This window comes from Periplaneta americana, chromosome 10 (genome assembly GCF_040183065.1).
Source record: "Periplaneta americana isolate PAMFEO1 chromosome 10, P.americana_PAMFEO1_priV1, whole genome shotgun sequence".
NCBI classification, from domain to species: domain Eukaryota; kingdom Metazoa; phylum Arthropoda; class Insecta; order Blattodea; family Blattidae; genus Periplaneta; species Periplaneta americana.
The window spans coordinates 105,977,994-105,993,751 of NC_091126.1; positions in this window are offsets into that span (position 1 = coordinate 105,977,994).

A 15,758-nucleotide genomic window follows, 5' to 3' on the forward strand; every position below is an offset into this window, starting at 1 on the left:
TGATAGAGGGCTACACCTTTTAAAATTCAACTCAAAGTAATGTAATAAAATAGAACTTTGACTCTCTGCACATGTATATTCAGACACTTATTCTAGACAATAAGATAATAATTTTTAGCAAAAGAATTAGTTTATTTGTAAGTATATACCTTCTTATATTATATCCACACTGTATATTAAAGAAAAATATTATATTAACTCCCTCACTTTGCATCATCTAAATACAAACTGCGCGCCTGCCTCTGCAGCGTAAATGATCTTATCGCAGACATGCAATCTTCGCTCTGTTGTGAGGGTCCCCTAACAGATGTAAGCATCTGTCTACACTTGGATAGTATACTTTGGAGTGTTATAAACAAGTCTATATAAGAATTCAGAATTAAAGATGGGGTGTGAAAATTGATTTTTGGCCGGCTAGCTGCTTGAAATTACACACTGTGCGTCGGCAGTGGTGAGTAAATAAATTGTAGATTTATAATATGATGTGTATGATAATTAGAGTGTAATTGTAAACATGTAATAGTACATTATGCAACGAGCCTATAATGGTAGTAATTAAGACGCGAGTATGTTTATGAAACGAGCGCAAGCGAGTTTCATAATTTTCATATGAGCGTCTTAATTACCATTATAGGCAAGTTTCATACGTCTTTTTATGCTCGACCATATTTCCAACTTGAAATTATTCATAAGTATTCATGTTATTCTTATCTGACTGGGGAGCGGAACTGACCTTGTACAATATCTCGTAAATTGTGAGATGTGCGCAGACGCGAAAGTATTGATTTTTTCCGAGGAACAAATATCATTGACCTTGATATAATCTAGGGACTAAAATGAACATTAATCTTGATATAACCTTGAAATTGATTTAGACATTGAAAAACGAGATGACAAATTGAATTTATTTGAATATTATTTACAATTAACGCTAATTATTATAGTAACAGAACATAAACTTCTGCGACAGTATGGATTTCCAGCCTCCGTGACGTTTCGCTAGTTGTCTTTTGATTGCATATCCGAGAATAATCGATACTTGCGCTTTCATATTGCTACAATGGTGTTTTCTGATTGGTGGAACACCTGAACTTTAATGAATAGGTGTACTTTAATGAGGTTCATTAAAGGGCTGCTACCAGGTGTATAATCACTACATTTCGGCATGGTCGAGCATAAAATATATAAAGACGAAGAATAGAAAAGAGAAAAATAGGAATAAAGGGAAGGAAGTAGAGAAGGAAGAGAAAGAGACGAGAATAATTTTAACCCGTCTTAGCCCAAACTCATTACAGATGTACAAATTGTTTATAAATGACTAAATAATGTTAATTATAACCTATTGAAGTCTTGTTTATTCAGAATTCATGGAAAATCATATTTACAAACGGACTGTAGGGGTCTCACATTAGGTGACATTGGGCAATAAATCTTATTGTCACATTTAATGACTGCAATATCATATTTTATTCAGTGGAGAATATTTAAAATAGCATATATGTAATAATACTACTGGATGAGACTGAATCCCTGCCTGGATGTCTGTATGGCTCTTTCCCATAGAGACCACAACATACTTGCACGATATTTCGCCGGAATTCACAATATGTCAAGTCCTTTTGTATTGCATCTCTTCTTGATACTAACCACACTTTATGACAGGCTGCATCGAGATCAAATGCAAAATTGGGTACCACCATTTCGTTCCATGTAAGCGCACTTTCAAAGAACGAACATTTTCGTCAAATCTATCTACTCCTCCCATGTATTTGATGTACTATTCAATAACCGAAGGGCAATCCACTTGAATTTTCCTTCGTTTCCCTGCAATAACACTGACTCGATCTGCTTTCAAAATTGGAGTTACATTGTGTCAGTTTGAAGCAAGAGTGACAATATTATTATTATGCCATCGAACAACAGCATCAATCTGTATCACAGCAAAAGATATCGCAACACGATTGCGCTTTTTCATGTGCTTAGCATCATTCTTCAACTACACACTTCCCCATGGGTTTTTCTCTAATGGTTCCTGTTCCTCCATTTGTGTTCATTAAGAACTGACAACAACTTGAAACTTGTGAAGAAATTGTCAAAGTAAAAACTAAGGCGAAAAAGCTGTCCAATTCAATAGAATGATTCCTTTGGAGGGCATACAATTTTGACATTTTACACATGACAGCGAGTATTTCTTCACTGAACAGGAGCTCGAAACATTAGACAGGAGTAAGTTTTGATTCATTATAATCTGTAAATGTTTCACCTACGATGCCTCTTCCAGATTCACAAGTAAATATTTCTTCTTTGTCAGACCACTCTTTATTACGAAAAGAAATATTAGAGGTAGATTATTTTGTTTCTTTTTTTTCTTTGCTGAAGTCTGACTAATACTAGAAGTTGATTGTCTTTCATCGCGAGAAATGTTAGAATAACACTGTGTTCTTTTGTAGACCATAATTATTTCTTCCATGTATAATCATATCTGAATTCGGTAGCTTATTTTTATCTGTTGAAACTTGAGTGTTTATTTCCTCAATATAAGAATTGGACATTGTTATCTGGACAATTGTTGATGGTCTCGGGTTATTTTCTTCATCATTATCTATTAGTACGTCATTGGCAGAAGTAACGTTGACTTCAAAAAGATCTGAGTATTCTTCCTGGAAGATGGTTGATGTCACTGGCTGTTTCGTCACCACTTTCCTCATCGAGAACTGGTTCATCAGCCGGTGGAAATATGGTAATATCACTTACAGACGATGCTCCAACTGTATCTTCGTCCATCATCTCCAGTATTTCATACACAGACTATAGAAGAAAACTAAGTAACATAACTATACTAATATAATGAGATCGGACGTTTAATGTATCTCACCAATGTCACCTGGAGGTGACATGACACTTTGTAGTCCCTATATACATTATATGCACCTTTTTTTACTTGTTTATGAAAATTGCATATAAAATATCAATAGTTTAGTAATGTATATATGGAAACAAAAATAAAACTACTTAACTCTTAGTTCTATTTTCACAAGCCATTACGTGAAGTGCGCACAAAATTGAGATTCTTCTGCATCCACGCTGATGTTTTCTTCTCTACTGCTGCAGATTTAGGAGCTAGTCACAAAAATGGTTGAAATTCAGTTACCAGATGTCTATTAAGGCATTGTCGACGGCAATTTATGTTTAAATATATTTACTGGTAATTTTGGACAGCTTGTTAGGGAGCGTCACCTGTAGGTGACATTGGGACATCAAGAGTTAATTAAATAATAATATTTCGGTGGTAGTGACGTCATCAATGGCATCATACATTTCCATTGTATCTTTAAATTTACCATACAGACAATTGAAGGCTGAAGCAGAAGAAGAAGAAGAAGAAGAAGAAGATGTCTGTCTAACTAAAGGGGCTCTAATGAAAAGAATTGCATTTCTTGTGAGTGTAGTATGTCTACCAGTTTTTTATAAATAATATTTGATAGGATGAGAACAGATTTATTCCATAAGGATGCATCCATAATAGACTGTTCAAAATAATTACACAAGGACTTTACATCCTAACCTAATGTAGAGTTCTTTATAAACGAATGTGTGAGGTGGAATTTAATCCATATCTGCAACTGAGTTTTGAAAATTTTTAAGCTTATAAATATGAGAAAAACCACAGCCAGATCCCATTACTGACACACTTTAATATGTACAAGAATATTCTCGTTAGAAAAGAAAGAAGTAAGTGTTCAGTAACGTGAAGGATAAAATTATTAATATTTGCCTCAAGTAGGCCTACTGAAATTTATCGTAATCTTTATGTCTATAGAAATAATTAAAAAGAAGCATATTATTTGTTTACTTTTTCCACATCTTGTTATATCACAGACATAAAAGCTTGCAATATAAATACCGGTATACTAATATAATATCCATATTTTTATTTCAGCATTCGTACAGTGCAGTTGACAGAATTACTGCCAAATATGAAAAGGGGCATGCACTGTCTACACCAGGGAAACACAAGAAACGTTCACGATGCATAACTGGTATTGATGATTTTTCCAAAGAAGCCATTGCAAGACTTATATATGACAGACTGAATTGAGGTAAAGGTAATTATGGCAGTAACAATTTTTTTAATTATAATAAGTTGAAACATTATACTCTTTACACTTATAATTACTTTTTATCATTGCCATTTTTATTTGCATACAGGAGAAAGAGTAACAGCAAAGCTGGTGCTGGACCATGTAACGGAAAACCACGGTACATATTTATTTCAAGCATCACTTTCGTCATTAAGGACGATTTTGAAAGAAATGGGTTTTAATTGGAAAAAAGAAGACAGTCTCACATATGTAAGAGAGAGTGAAGATATCCAATTCAAGAGGTCCTGTTTTTTTAAAGAATATGTAAGAAATATGGAAAGTGAGAGTCCAAAACCTGTTGTGTTTCTGGAAGAAACATGAATTTTTATGAATGGTAAGCTTTATTACAATATTATAAAATCACCTGATAGATTCATTGATAAGATAGCTGATAATTGGATAACAACACTGTTTTAGGACAGTGAAGGGAATAATATATAAGTTATAACATTATTCATTTCATGTATATTTCATAGGCCACTGCTATTTAATCTGTACCAGGGACTTCAAGGTAAAAAACAAGTGGTTAATATTTGAATACCCTGGAGACCAATTCTGGCAATCTTATCATAATGTCGAAAGAAGGCACGGATTTATACTAAGAGTCATGGAATTGAGGGAAATATATCAGATTTGTAATACTCCAGAACCTCTTCCTCAATTTTTTAATCCAATACTTTCTAACTCCATCTTATTCTCCGTAGATTTGGAAGATGATGTTCGTAAAAAAGAAACACCAGTAGACATATTAAGATCCCTGGCTCTTGAAACAATTAACCTCAAGTATCCAGAAACTGAGTGACTTCGTGTTTATGCAGATGGATCCAAATAGGAGGATGATATTAATGTTGGTACCGGTGTATACAGTGATATCTTTGCCTCCTATACAGCGGTAGGCACTCATAGGTCAGCTTATGACGGTGAAATTGAAGCTATCAGGGTAGCCTTAGCTCAACTGATATGTCATCAAACTAAATTCAAGAATGTCGTCATCCTGTCAGACTCCAAAGCAGCCATAGAATCTGTAGGTTCCTCAGACCCTGAGTCTTCATCAATCCAAGACTGTCAAAATGCCATACAACTATTACAAGCAAAATACAAAATCGTGGTACCACAGTGGGTCCCAGGCACTGCAACTTATTTGGCAATGAGCAGGCCGATGCCTTGGCAAAAAAAAAGGTGCTAAAATTTTACAAACATCTCCTAAACCAGACAATAAAATTACACCTCAAAGAAGTTGCCCACAACATTCACTCCCATCAGATTGCCGAAATAACATATGACAAACACTGGAGAAGGGGCCTTCTATCAATACCTAACGGACCAAGAAGATTGGCAGTCGCGCATTTCCGCCTTGCAACTGGTCATGACTGCTTGGCGCAGCATCTCCACCGTTTCGGTGTTTATCAACATTCAACCTGTACCCTTTGTGACCTTCAAGAAGCGATGAATAGGGACCATCTCCAACGCTGTCCAGCTCTAAAATCACTGACTGAATGTGCCAGATACTGGGAAGCGAGAAGCCTCATGTCTCTGTTTAGTTCTTAGTTTTTAGTTCTTTAAAGATTTTGTTTAGTTCCTTCTTTAGATTTAATTTTAAGTTATTTTTTTAATCTTGAGGTTAGATTAGATTAGATTAGATTAGATTAGATTAGATTAGATTAGATTTATTTATTTAACCTGGTAGAGATAAGGCCGTCAGGCCTTCTCTGCCCCTCTACCAGGGGATTACAACTATAACATGAACAATAAGATTACAATTAATATTAAATTTACAATTACAATTACAATAAAAATTAAAGTACGACAAGAATACCTGATTAATGAAAGCTAGACATTTTATCATAGAAGTTAAGAACAAAGAATATTTTTGTATTTACTAAATTACAAATTAAACCTACAATAACAAAATTCTATAGTGATGAAATTACCGGATATTGAGATATTTTGTGGTAGATTGAAAGAACTATTTACAAGAAACCATGTCTGAACGAGTCTCAATTACTGACCAAGTGCCTAGTAAGTTTGCGTTTGAATTGATTTTTATTTCGACAGTCCCTGATGCTAGCAGGTAACGAATTCCAGAGTCTTGGCAGGGCTATTGTGAAAGAGGATGAGTATGAGGAGGTTCGATGGGATGGTATTGTTAGTATTGTTTCATGGCGAGAGCGTGTGTTCAGATTGTGGTGGGAAGAAAGGTAAGTGAAGCGAGACGACAGGTACGAAGGAATAGAAGAGTTCAAGATTTCGAAGAGAAAGAGAAGTGAATGTAAATTTCTTTTCTTATCTAGTTTAAGCCAACCTAATGCTTCCAGGGATGGGGTAATATGATCATATTTACGAACATTGCTTACCAAACTTACACACAAATTATGAGCACGTTGAAGTTTCATTTTGTTGTCGCTGGAAAGGTCAGTCAGTAAAATGTCAGCATAGTCAAAATAGGGAAATACAAGGGTCTGCACAAGGGACTTTTTTAAGCAAGAGGGAAAATGAACATTTATCCTTTTTAGCACATGAATAATAGAATATACTTTTCTGCAGGTTTCTGTGATTTGCATGTCCCAGTTGAGATTATTATCCATGTGAATGCCAAGATTTTTTACCGAAGAACTGAAAGGGATATGCACTGTACTTACTTTAACGGGGGAAATGTCGAGGTGCTTTACAGCGTCGGTTTGCCGTTTGTGTCCTAATATGATTGCTTGTGTCTTCCCAGGATTGATATTAAGATGGAATTTCTTTGTCCATGTCACAATCGAGTCAATGTCTTTGTTCAATTTATCTATAGCGTCATTTATTCGATCTAAGCGGGAAGAGATGTAGCATTGAAGGTCGTCAGCATACAAGTGATAGTTACAATGCCTTACATGAGATGTAATATCACTGACATATATTGTGAACAACAATGGTCCGAGTACCGAACCCTGTGGTATACCTGATGTTATGTTAAGCCAGGAAGAGCTTCGATTCCCGGATACAACACATTGTTGTCTTTCCCGTAAGTAGGATTCGAACCAACTCACAGCAGTCTCTGACAAATGCAGATTTCTCAATTTATGGGTGAGCAGGTCGAAATTTACAGAGTTGAAAGCTTTGCTAAGGTCAAGAAGTGTTAGTATTGTTACTTTATTAGAGTCGATTGCTTCACGAATGTCTTCTGTCACTTTAAGTAGAGCAGTGCTTGTGTTGTGCCCAGCTCTGAAACCTGACTGATACTTGTCGAATAGTTTGTGTTCGTTCAGTAGTTAGTAATTTGTCTGTGTACGATTCTTTCCAGTGCTTTTGATATGGCTGGCAGGATACTGATTGGTCTATAGTCGTTCGGGTCGGTGGGAACTTTCACTTTTGAAAGAGGAAGAACGAAAGCTTGCTTCCATATTTTAGGGAAAGTTGAAGTGATTAAGGAACTATTGAATATGTGTGCAATTGTAGGTATTACTATGTCTTGTATTTTCTGTACGAGTAATATGCTAATGTTGTCTGGCCCTTGAGCTTTCGTCTTGATGCGTCGGATGGCTTTCATTACGTCAATAGGAGTGACGTCAGTAAAATAGAATTTGTCTCGAGTTGGGGGAGCTGAGTCAGGCAAAACTGTGTCTTGTTTCGTTGTGTTGTTTAAGGTCGGGTCCTTTACAAAGTGTTCGTTCAATCGGTCAAGTGGGATAGGTATGTCTGCTTGTTCACTAGCCCTTCCAAGTCCAATGACCTTCAGATTTTTCCATAACTCGGAAGGGGTTGTGTTGGGCTCTATAAGTTTGTAGGAGTATTTGAGTTTAGCGTTTCTTATTAGTTGAGTCGTTCTGTTTCTTAGGTGTTTATATAAGTTAAAATATTCGTCGTTTTTATTGCGGGTGTATTTCCTATAGGCTAAGTCGCGTTCGGACATCAGGCTACGTATTTCAGTCGTCATCCAAGGGGCTGGGGTCTTTCTGGTACGTTTGGTCTTTAATGGTGCGTGTTTGTCATAAAGTTGAAGTATTAACGTATTGAATAAGTCTACTTTCTCGTCTACAGTTCGTAATGTCCAGATCATGTGCCATGGAAGTTGCGCAGCGTCTTCTTTCAGTGCAATATCATCTATTCTTTTGATATCCCTGTAAGTAATTACTCTAGGAGTCGATTTAGGACACTGCAGATTAAACGATAGATAAATGATATCATGCCCTGATAGTCCTGGTGCAGGCAACTGTCCATGCGTCAGTATTTTGTCGGCATTGTTAGTAATTATCAAGTCCAGTAATGTGTCTGTACCTTCCGTGTGATGTGTGGGAGCTAGGGGTAGGATTACCATATCAAGGCACTGAAAGAATGATTTAAGTCTTTTAGTCGTACTAGAATGTAAGTCAAGTAAGTTTGAATTGAAGTCACCCATGATTATAACGTTCTCATATTGCGGCGTTACGTTTAGTAAGGCGGTTTCGAAATCATCTACGTCATATATATGTGGGGGTTTATATACGACACACACTAGACATTTTGTAAATAAGGTGCAAATTTCAATGAACATGAACTCGGGTTTGGCAGAGTACTGGCTTGGAGAATGATGAATAATTTTAGGTCGCAAATCGGATCTAATATAACCAGCCACCCCTCCGCCCCTCTTGCCCTCTCTGTCATTACGGCAAAGCGTATAGCCAGGAAGGTTTACGAGAGTGGAAGGAAGATTAGGATGTAACCAAGATTCGGAGATAAGAATAACGTGAATGTCTAAAGGTGAGAAGATAGAAGAAAATTCGTCAAAATGACACAACAGACTTTGAGCATTCACGTGAACAACATTAAGTGACAAAGGAGAGAAAGAAAGCGCAGCCTTGAGTATGTCTGCGGTACAGGGCAGTGGGCAGGTAGGATTGCTATTGTTCTTGTTAATAGAGGGGACCGGTCTCTGTACACTGACCTCAGGGACTGTCGGGTGAACATGCTGCTTTTTGTTCTCAATTGTACCAACTTATATGCAATTCAAGTTTTTAAATTATTTTCTAGCAATAATAACTTAAAATTACAGTACTAAATGATTGTGTTTAGGTAAAAGATAAGTTATCTATGTACCTGTCATTCGAATAAATAAATAAATATTTGAATCCCTCATATGAAATGCAATTTGAGTTTGAGATTTAAAAGTCCATATTACAAAGAACAATGTGAATAATTTATTGAATATACTGCATCAAATAGTATGCTTTCTTCCACATATACTTCAAAGTACTGATGAAGGAGGCTGAACAATCTCATCACAGATAATGTTATGTTCTTTCCTATTATTCAGAAAATGTTTAGGACTTCACAACAGATTTTCACTTCCAGGGATTAGGTACCATGATGCTCCAAGAAGCTGGCGAGTCTTATTTCATTGTTCTCTTCGAATATTCCAACCTTTCTACCATCCACGCCATTTTGCACAATGGCACAGCTGGACAGGAGCATCAGAGGCCAGTATTAATCCAAGGAAAGTAAAAGTGTTTCTGATGATCAGACACATAATATCAAAAACCACTTTTTCTTCTTTATTTTTACAAAATATTATAGACCTATAGATAGATTTCTGTACTTTAAAATACAATGAGGCAGGATGATCTAATCACTGATAATTTCAAGCTGTGTTCTTTTCTATTATTCTGAAAATGCTTAGGACTTAACAACAGATTTTTGCTTCCAGGGATTAGCTATCATGGTGATCTAAGAAGCCGGTGAAGCTCATGTCTTTGGTCTCTTCACTGAATACACCAACCTTCCGACATCCATGACAGAAGATTGCACAATGACATACAGCTGGATAGGCGCATCAGAAGCCATCACTAAGTCAAGGAAAGTAAATGTGTTTCTGATGATCAGATGCTTCATATCAAAACCCACTATTTTTTTTTTTCTTTTTACAAATTATGATATAGCTAGATTTATGTACTGTACTTTAAAACAACAAGGAATAAAATTCTGTGAGGGTGATATTTTGCTTCAAAGCTTGCCAGATCTTTGAGGTATGCATTGAAAGTTGGCTTATTTTCAACATTTCTGTTTCAGAGCTTGATGTCATATTTTTAGACACAAATCTTATTAATGCAGTGTTAATTCACATCCCTGTGTATAACATATTTTCCTTGATTCTAATTTTAATTTTTCCCCTTTTCTAATGACATTTACGTGATTAATTGATAAGTCCAGTGTTATCAGCATAATGTCCACTACAGTTCGACTAAAAAAATTAATTCATTTACTGTTGCTGTTAAAAGAGTCTATGTGTCACAAGTTTCTTATATAAAACATACACAGATCCCCTTCCAATATTGACCATATGTTAAATCAACTTCTGTCTTTCTTTCAGTCTCAAAGGATCTTATGATACCAAGATAGCTCCACCGGATATGATCAAGGGACTAGTTAAAGCAGAGGACGTCTGGAAATTGGACAATATGACCAATTTCAGAATTATTAGCCCATTGTGCAAAGAACATGAATGCAAGAGGACCATAATATGTCTGTTCAAAAACTATAATTATTTCCTTTTTTTTATCACTTTGTGTCTTCAGAAAAATAAACAAGTTTGATATTACACAGAAAGTAATGAGTTGATTATTTATTGTCTGTTTTTTTGTCGTTGCCTAACTATAATATATTAATCTATATTAAGTTTGTATGAGAGAATAAAAAAATATAATGTTAATTGCAACTGTCCCTTGTCAAAGAATACTCTCAGTCCTGAGGCAAAGGCTGGGATATTAAAATTGTATTATTCTGATTGAATACATCATTTCATAATGTTCTATATAAATATATGTATGTAATAAAGTTGTGGTTAATATGTCACACACACACTCTCTCTCTCTCTCTTTCTCTCGCTCTCTCTCTCTTTTCTCCGTTAGTCCTAAAATAATAGAAATATTTCAGATCTGTTACTTCTGCTGGTTGAAACAAAATCCACCATAAAAATTAATTCTTCTTGTATAGAAATTGGCCATCAAAAGTAAGTACGATTTTTACATTTTCATTATCTGGTTATTAAACATTTTATTCATTTCATTTCCCAAATCCCATTGCCCTATTAAACATTTCGAGGACGTCATACCAGAAGGGCGTATTAAAAATGCAGGGTTACTGAAATATTTCAATAGAAAATTTGTTTGAAAACTAATGTTTGATAATTACAATGGGCAGAAGGAAGGATCAGGAATGTACCTTGTTATGTAGACAAGTATACAACAATTATTCTATATTTAAATGGTTGTAATGTAAAGGTACAATTTTGGTCATATGCCCTCGAAAAAAATAGGGAAATTAAATATGATAATTAAGCTATCTATTATTCCACTTATTTATTGAATTTCTTGCTGATCAGGTTTCACAGAGGAATCTGTGTACCAAAATAAATTAAAAATAAATAATAGGGATTAATATAGGCTTAATGTAGGCTAGTTGCAAGAAGAACTGATTGCGGGATAAGAGAAATATTGTCGGACCATCGGATCTGTGCACCTGTAAGATATGTGAACTGAACTCTAATTCCTTTTCAGCCTCGGTAATTCATTTCTCTCCCCGCATTCCTATCTCTTTTCTATCTTTCTCCCTTTCTCTTCTCCACTTCTCACAATTTTGAACCTTCTTGCGGAACAGTTTATTTTCACTTGCAGTCCAGTGTTGTCAACTCAACAAGAGTACTGTAGCACGGAGTGGTGAAAAAAATATTATTAAGCATGCAATGGCATTTTTTGATGAAGGGAACAAACATGTCAATATCTGTCTCCTGTAAATCAGGCAACGAAGAGAGCATCTGGGATCATAGGTGAGGCTTATTTTATTTCAATTGGTTACGTATTAAAATTACCTACTTAATACTGATATAATACAACATTTTTATGTAATTTATAATTTATTTGGACAGGTAAGAGCGCCTAATAAAGAAAATCGGGAGAGAGGGAGTCTGTGGACGATACGAAAAGCTAGAATCACCAGGGAAGAACAGACCAAGGGAACCTTTAATTCTTGTAGATGATATAGACCGATGTATTTCAAGAAGAAAGATATAAGAATTTTATACCATGCAGAAAGAAGTTCCGACATTGAAGAAATTATTGAAGGTTGCGAGAGAAGCAATAAATTTCCAATATGGAAGAGAAACGTTACGGATTAATAGAAGAGGAAGTAGCTAGATTTGTTATTAACTTGGGTGAAGACAGCAGCACCAATAGTAGTGACTCAGATTCAGATATGTCCGGGATGTGCCCTCTGTAATTTCATGCATAATTCAAATCTTGGTCTTTTGTAAATATGTAAATTATTTCGTAAGCATAAATTAGAACTCCTGCAAATTATCAGTATGTTATGTTACATAGTATGTAAATAAGATCGTAGCATGTAGTAACTTCGCCATAGCCGGTCCCTAGCCCGGATGAGAAAGAAAAAGGGTAGGCCACATGACTATGTGTTCATTCATTCCTACAATTTTATAATTTTATTAGGACTTCAAGATCACGTTCCAATCCTCAGGAAATAAGATAATGAGGTAAAGGAGAAGTATTTATGACGAAAACATTTCTCTTTAAAAGCGAAATAGTTTTCCTTCACGTAATTTCCATTTAACCAACAAATATCCACTGTAATCTTATAATTATCTCCAAATAATAGTAGAATTCAATCAGTGTCATTACACCTACTTAAATTAAATATGAATAAGTAATAATTAACCTCACATTATTAATAAGCTATATTCAAGAGACAAGACATTGTTTGACGGAAGTTTGGCAACATCCCTATTCGTCAAGGTTCGTAGCCTGCTGTTTGACGTGGTGGGAGGAAAGCTGGTAGAATGGAGTGAGTAGAGGCGTTAACTTTTCCAAAAATGACGACAGCGCTGAAGTTGCACAGATCCGGTGGTCCGACAATAATAAGGTATTTTAAGCCAAGAACATTTATTAACAGTGCTTTACGTTCAAGGTTGGTAGCACTGAAGTGCAGCTATGTTTGATTATTTGAGTCATCCATTTCCAATACCTGTGAAGTCCTTCGAAAAAAAAAAATTACAGAAATCAGGAAAAACTGTCGTTTTTTTCTAAATTTACTTTTCTGTAATTTCTTTGTTTAGTTTTATACGGCGATTTATTCCCATCTGAGTTATATCCAGTGCTGAAATCATACTGTAATGGTCTATTTTTAATTAAATATTTTAGGTTGGACTTAGCAGTGTTAGGTTCTGTAACTGGGACATAACGGACTTTGGAACTGTATTTGACTATTCAAGATGGTACACAACAAGAGAGAATACATAAAGATATTTTAGATGAAAATTACTTATTATTAATAAAAAATGTCGACTAGAATCAGTCTGTTATTATAGTATATCACAATCAGTTTATCACTAGTAAAAAAAAATCAGATGGAACATAATATTTATTATGTATGATTCGTCAGTGGCACATTATGTGAGTAAGTTAAACCTTTTAAGAGGTTATTTTTGAAAACACAATTAATTCGATAACTTGGGTGAATGCTAAGGAATATATATATATATATATATATATATATATATATATATATATATATATAATTTTTTATGATTCTGCCTTTCTAATGAAGTCTAAAACTCAATTACAATTTGTTTATAGTCAGTAAGTTTTAAGATAAGGCTTCTTGCTTTAACTTGCTCCTTCATATGGACAAATACTCTATCAGAAGGTATGAACGAGTAGCCAACGAGAAATAATAGAATAATATTCTTTACAGTTGAAGATTCTTTGGCTATCCACGACCATAACAAACCTAACATAATGTGATTTTTATTTATTAATTTAGCAGAAATTATTGATTGAAGAAAGTGTGAATATAAAGTTGTTTGAAACTGTATATTCTATAATGCACTGTTTTCTACTGGACTTAACAGGCTTTGTTCCTGTATACTCTTATGGACATGACGTTTTATGGACCTGTAACAGTCAATGACTTAACGGGTTCTGGAACTGCAGCCAACATTCAGTCGTAAATTTGAATAGGAAATAACGCATATAGTACCTGTAAATGTGGCTTAAAAGGTGTAAAACAATGCCATCTATCAGATGATGTACAAAACTAAAATTTGAATTTTTGTTGACTTAACGGTTTCTGGAAATGGGCGACTCATTTGGTACCTCACCATATGTTGTGTCCACTATACTGCTCCATATTCCATAACTGGGCGAACAAGGGTTTTGTACGCTAATTCTGTTGACCTTCGGTTAGATTTCGTAACAATACGCATAGAGAAATGTAGTGCTTTCCATGCTTTCCTTGTGGTATTAGCGACATGGTCCTCCCAACTCAGTTTGTTATTTAAACATATACCTAGGTATTTACAAGTGTTCATTTGTGGCACCGATGTATCATTGAGCTGATATTTGAGACAAATTTCTTTATGCGTTCTACATAAGAATATTGACTTACTTTTACTCACATTGATTTTCATTTTAATTCCTGTCGTCCAGGTTTCAATAATGTTAAGATCGTTTTGTAAGACGGCGATATCGGATTCATCACTAATTTGTCTATATATTATAGCGAATAACCTTTATATATAAGAAGCAATAGAGATGTCCAATGAGAAACGCCTGATGTTATATTTCCTAGTTCCGATATTTATTTTCTTAATCTGACCTTTGGGTACTGTTTTCTAAGAATTTATATATCCATCTTACTACTCGATTATCTATTGGAAGCCTGCTTAGTTTCTCTAAAAGTTTTTCCTGAGGCACTACGTCGAAAGACTTAGCGAAATCGATCACAACTCCATATATTCTTCCCCCCCCCCCCATTAACTTCATCGGATAAATCTTGTATTAAGGATGTGATTTGACTTTCATAAGAGTATCCTGGTCTGAAGCCGTGTTGATTTTTGTTCGGCCATTCGTTATTTTGTAAAATGTTGAGAATATATTGTGTTATTAGATGTTCCATTATTTTGCAGATAACTGATGTGAGACTGACAGGTCTGGATATACATATTAGACTAATCAGACTTCAGATGCATATAAACAATTGTCCTACTGACACATATCGCCAAGTGAGATTTACTGCCTGACAATAGATGTAGGCCTACAAATCAGCCAGAACCTAAATCAGATACATACAGAGTGTAAGGGGTATAAGTGCCGTCCTTTTCACAGTCGTCGGGGACGGTCTACAGGATCAAAAAATTGCCATAAAACATAGGATCAAAACTTGATACTTTTCTCAGAAAAAAATATTTCTTCTCTTACTTTATTCGCGTTATACTGCTTATATCGTTAGTAAAATTACGAAAACAATTACATCAGTAGGTATATCTAGCAAAAAGTTAATATTAGTTTAAATACATATTTGTGTGTTCTATTACGTTTTCGTGAAATTAAATAAAATTGCATGCTTAAATTTGTTAATATTTTGGCGTGAGAGACATGGCAAGGTGTTCAGCAGGCAGTAGGCTACTCTGCACAGACGTACGTACATGTCAGCTGAGTTCAAGCTTCCTGTCCATGGGTCTACTGCCGAGCGGATAACAGTTCGGTACCAGGTATTCGATAAATAACTTACAATGTCATTCACAGTTTAGGAATATCATATGTTATTAATTTATGGAGAAAGTCTTCGTAATTCAAGTGAGGCAAGAAGATGTAC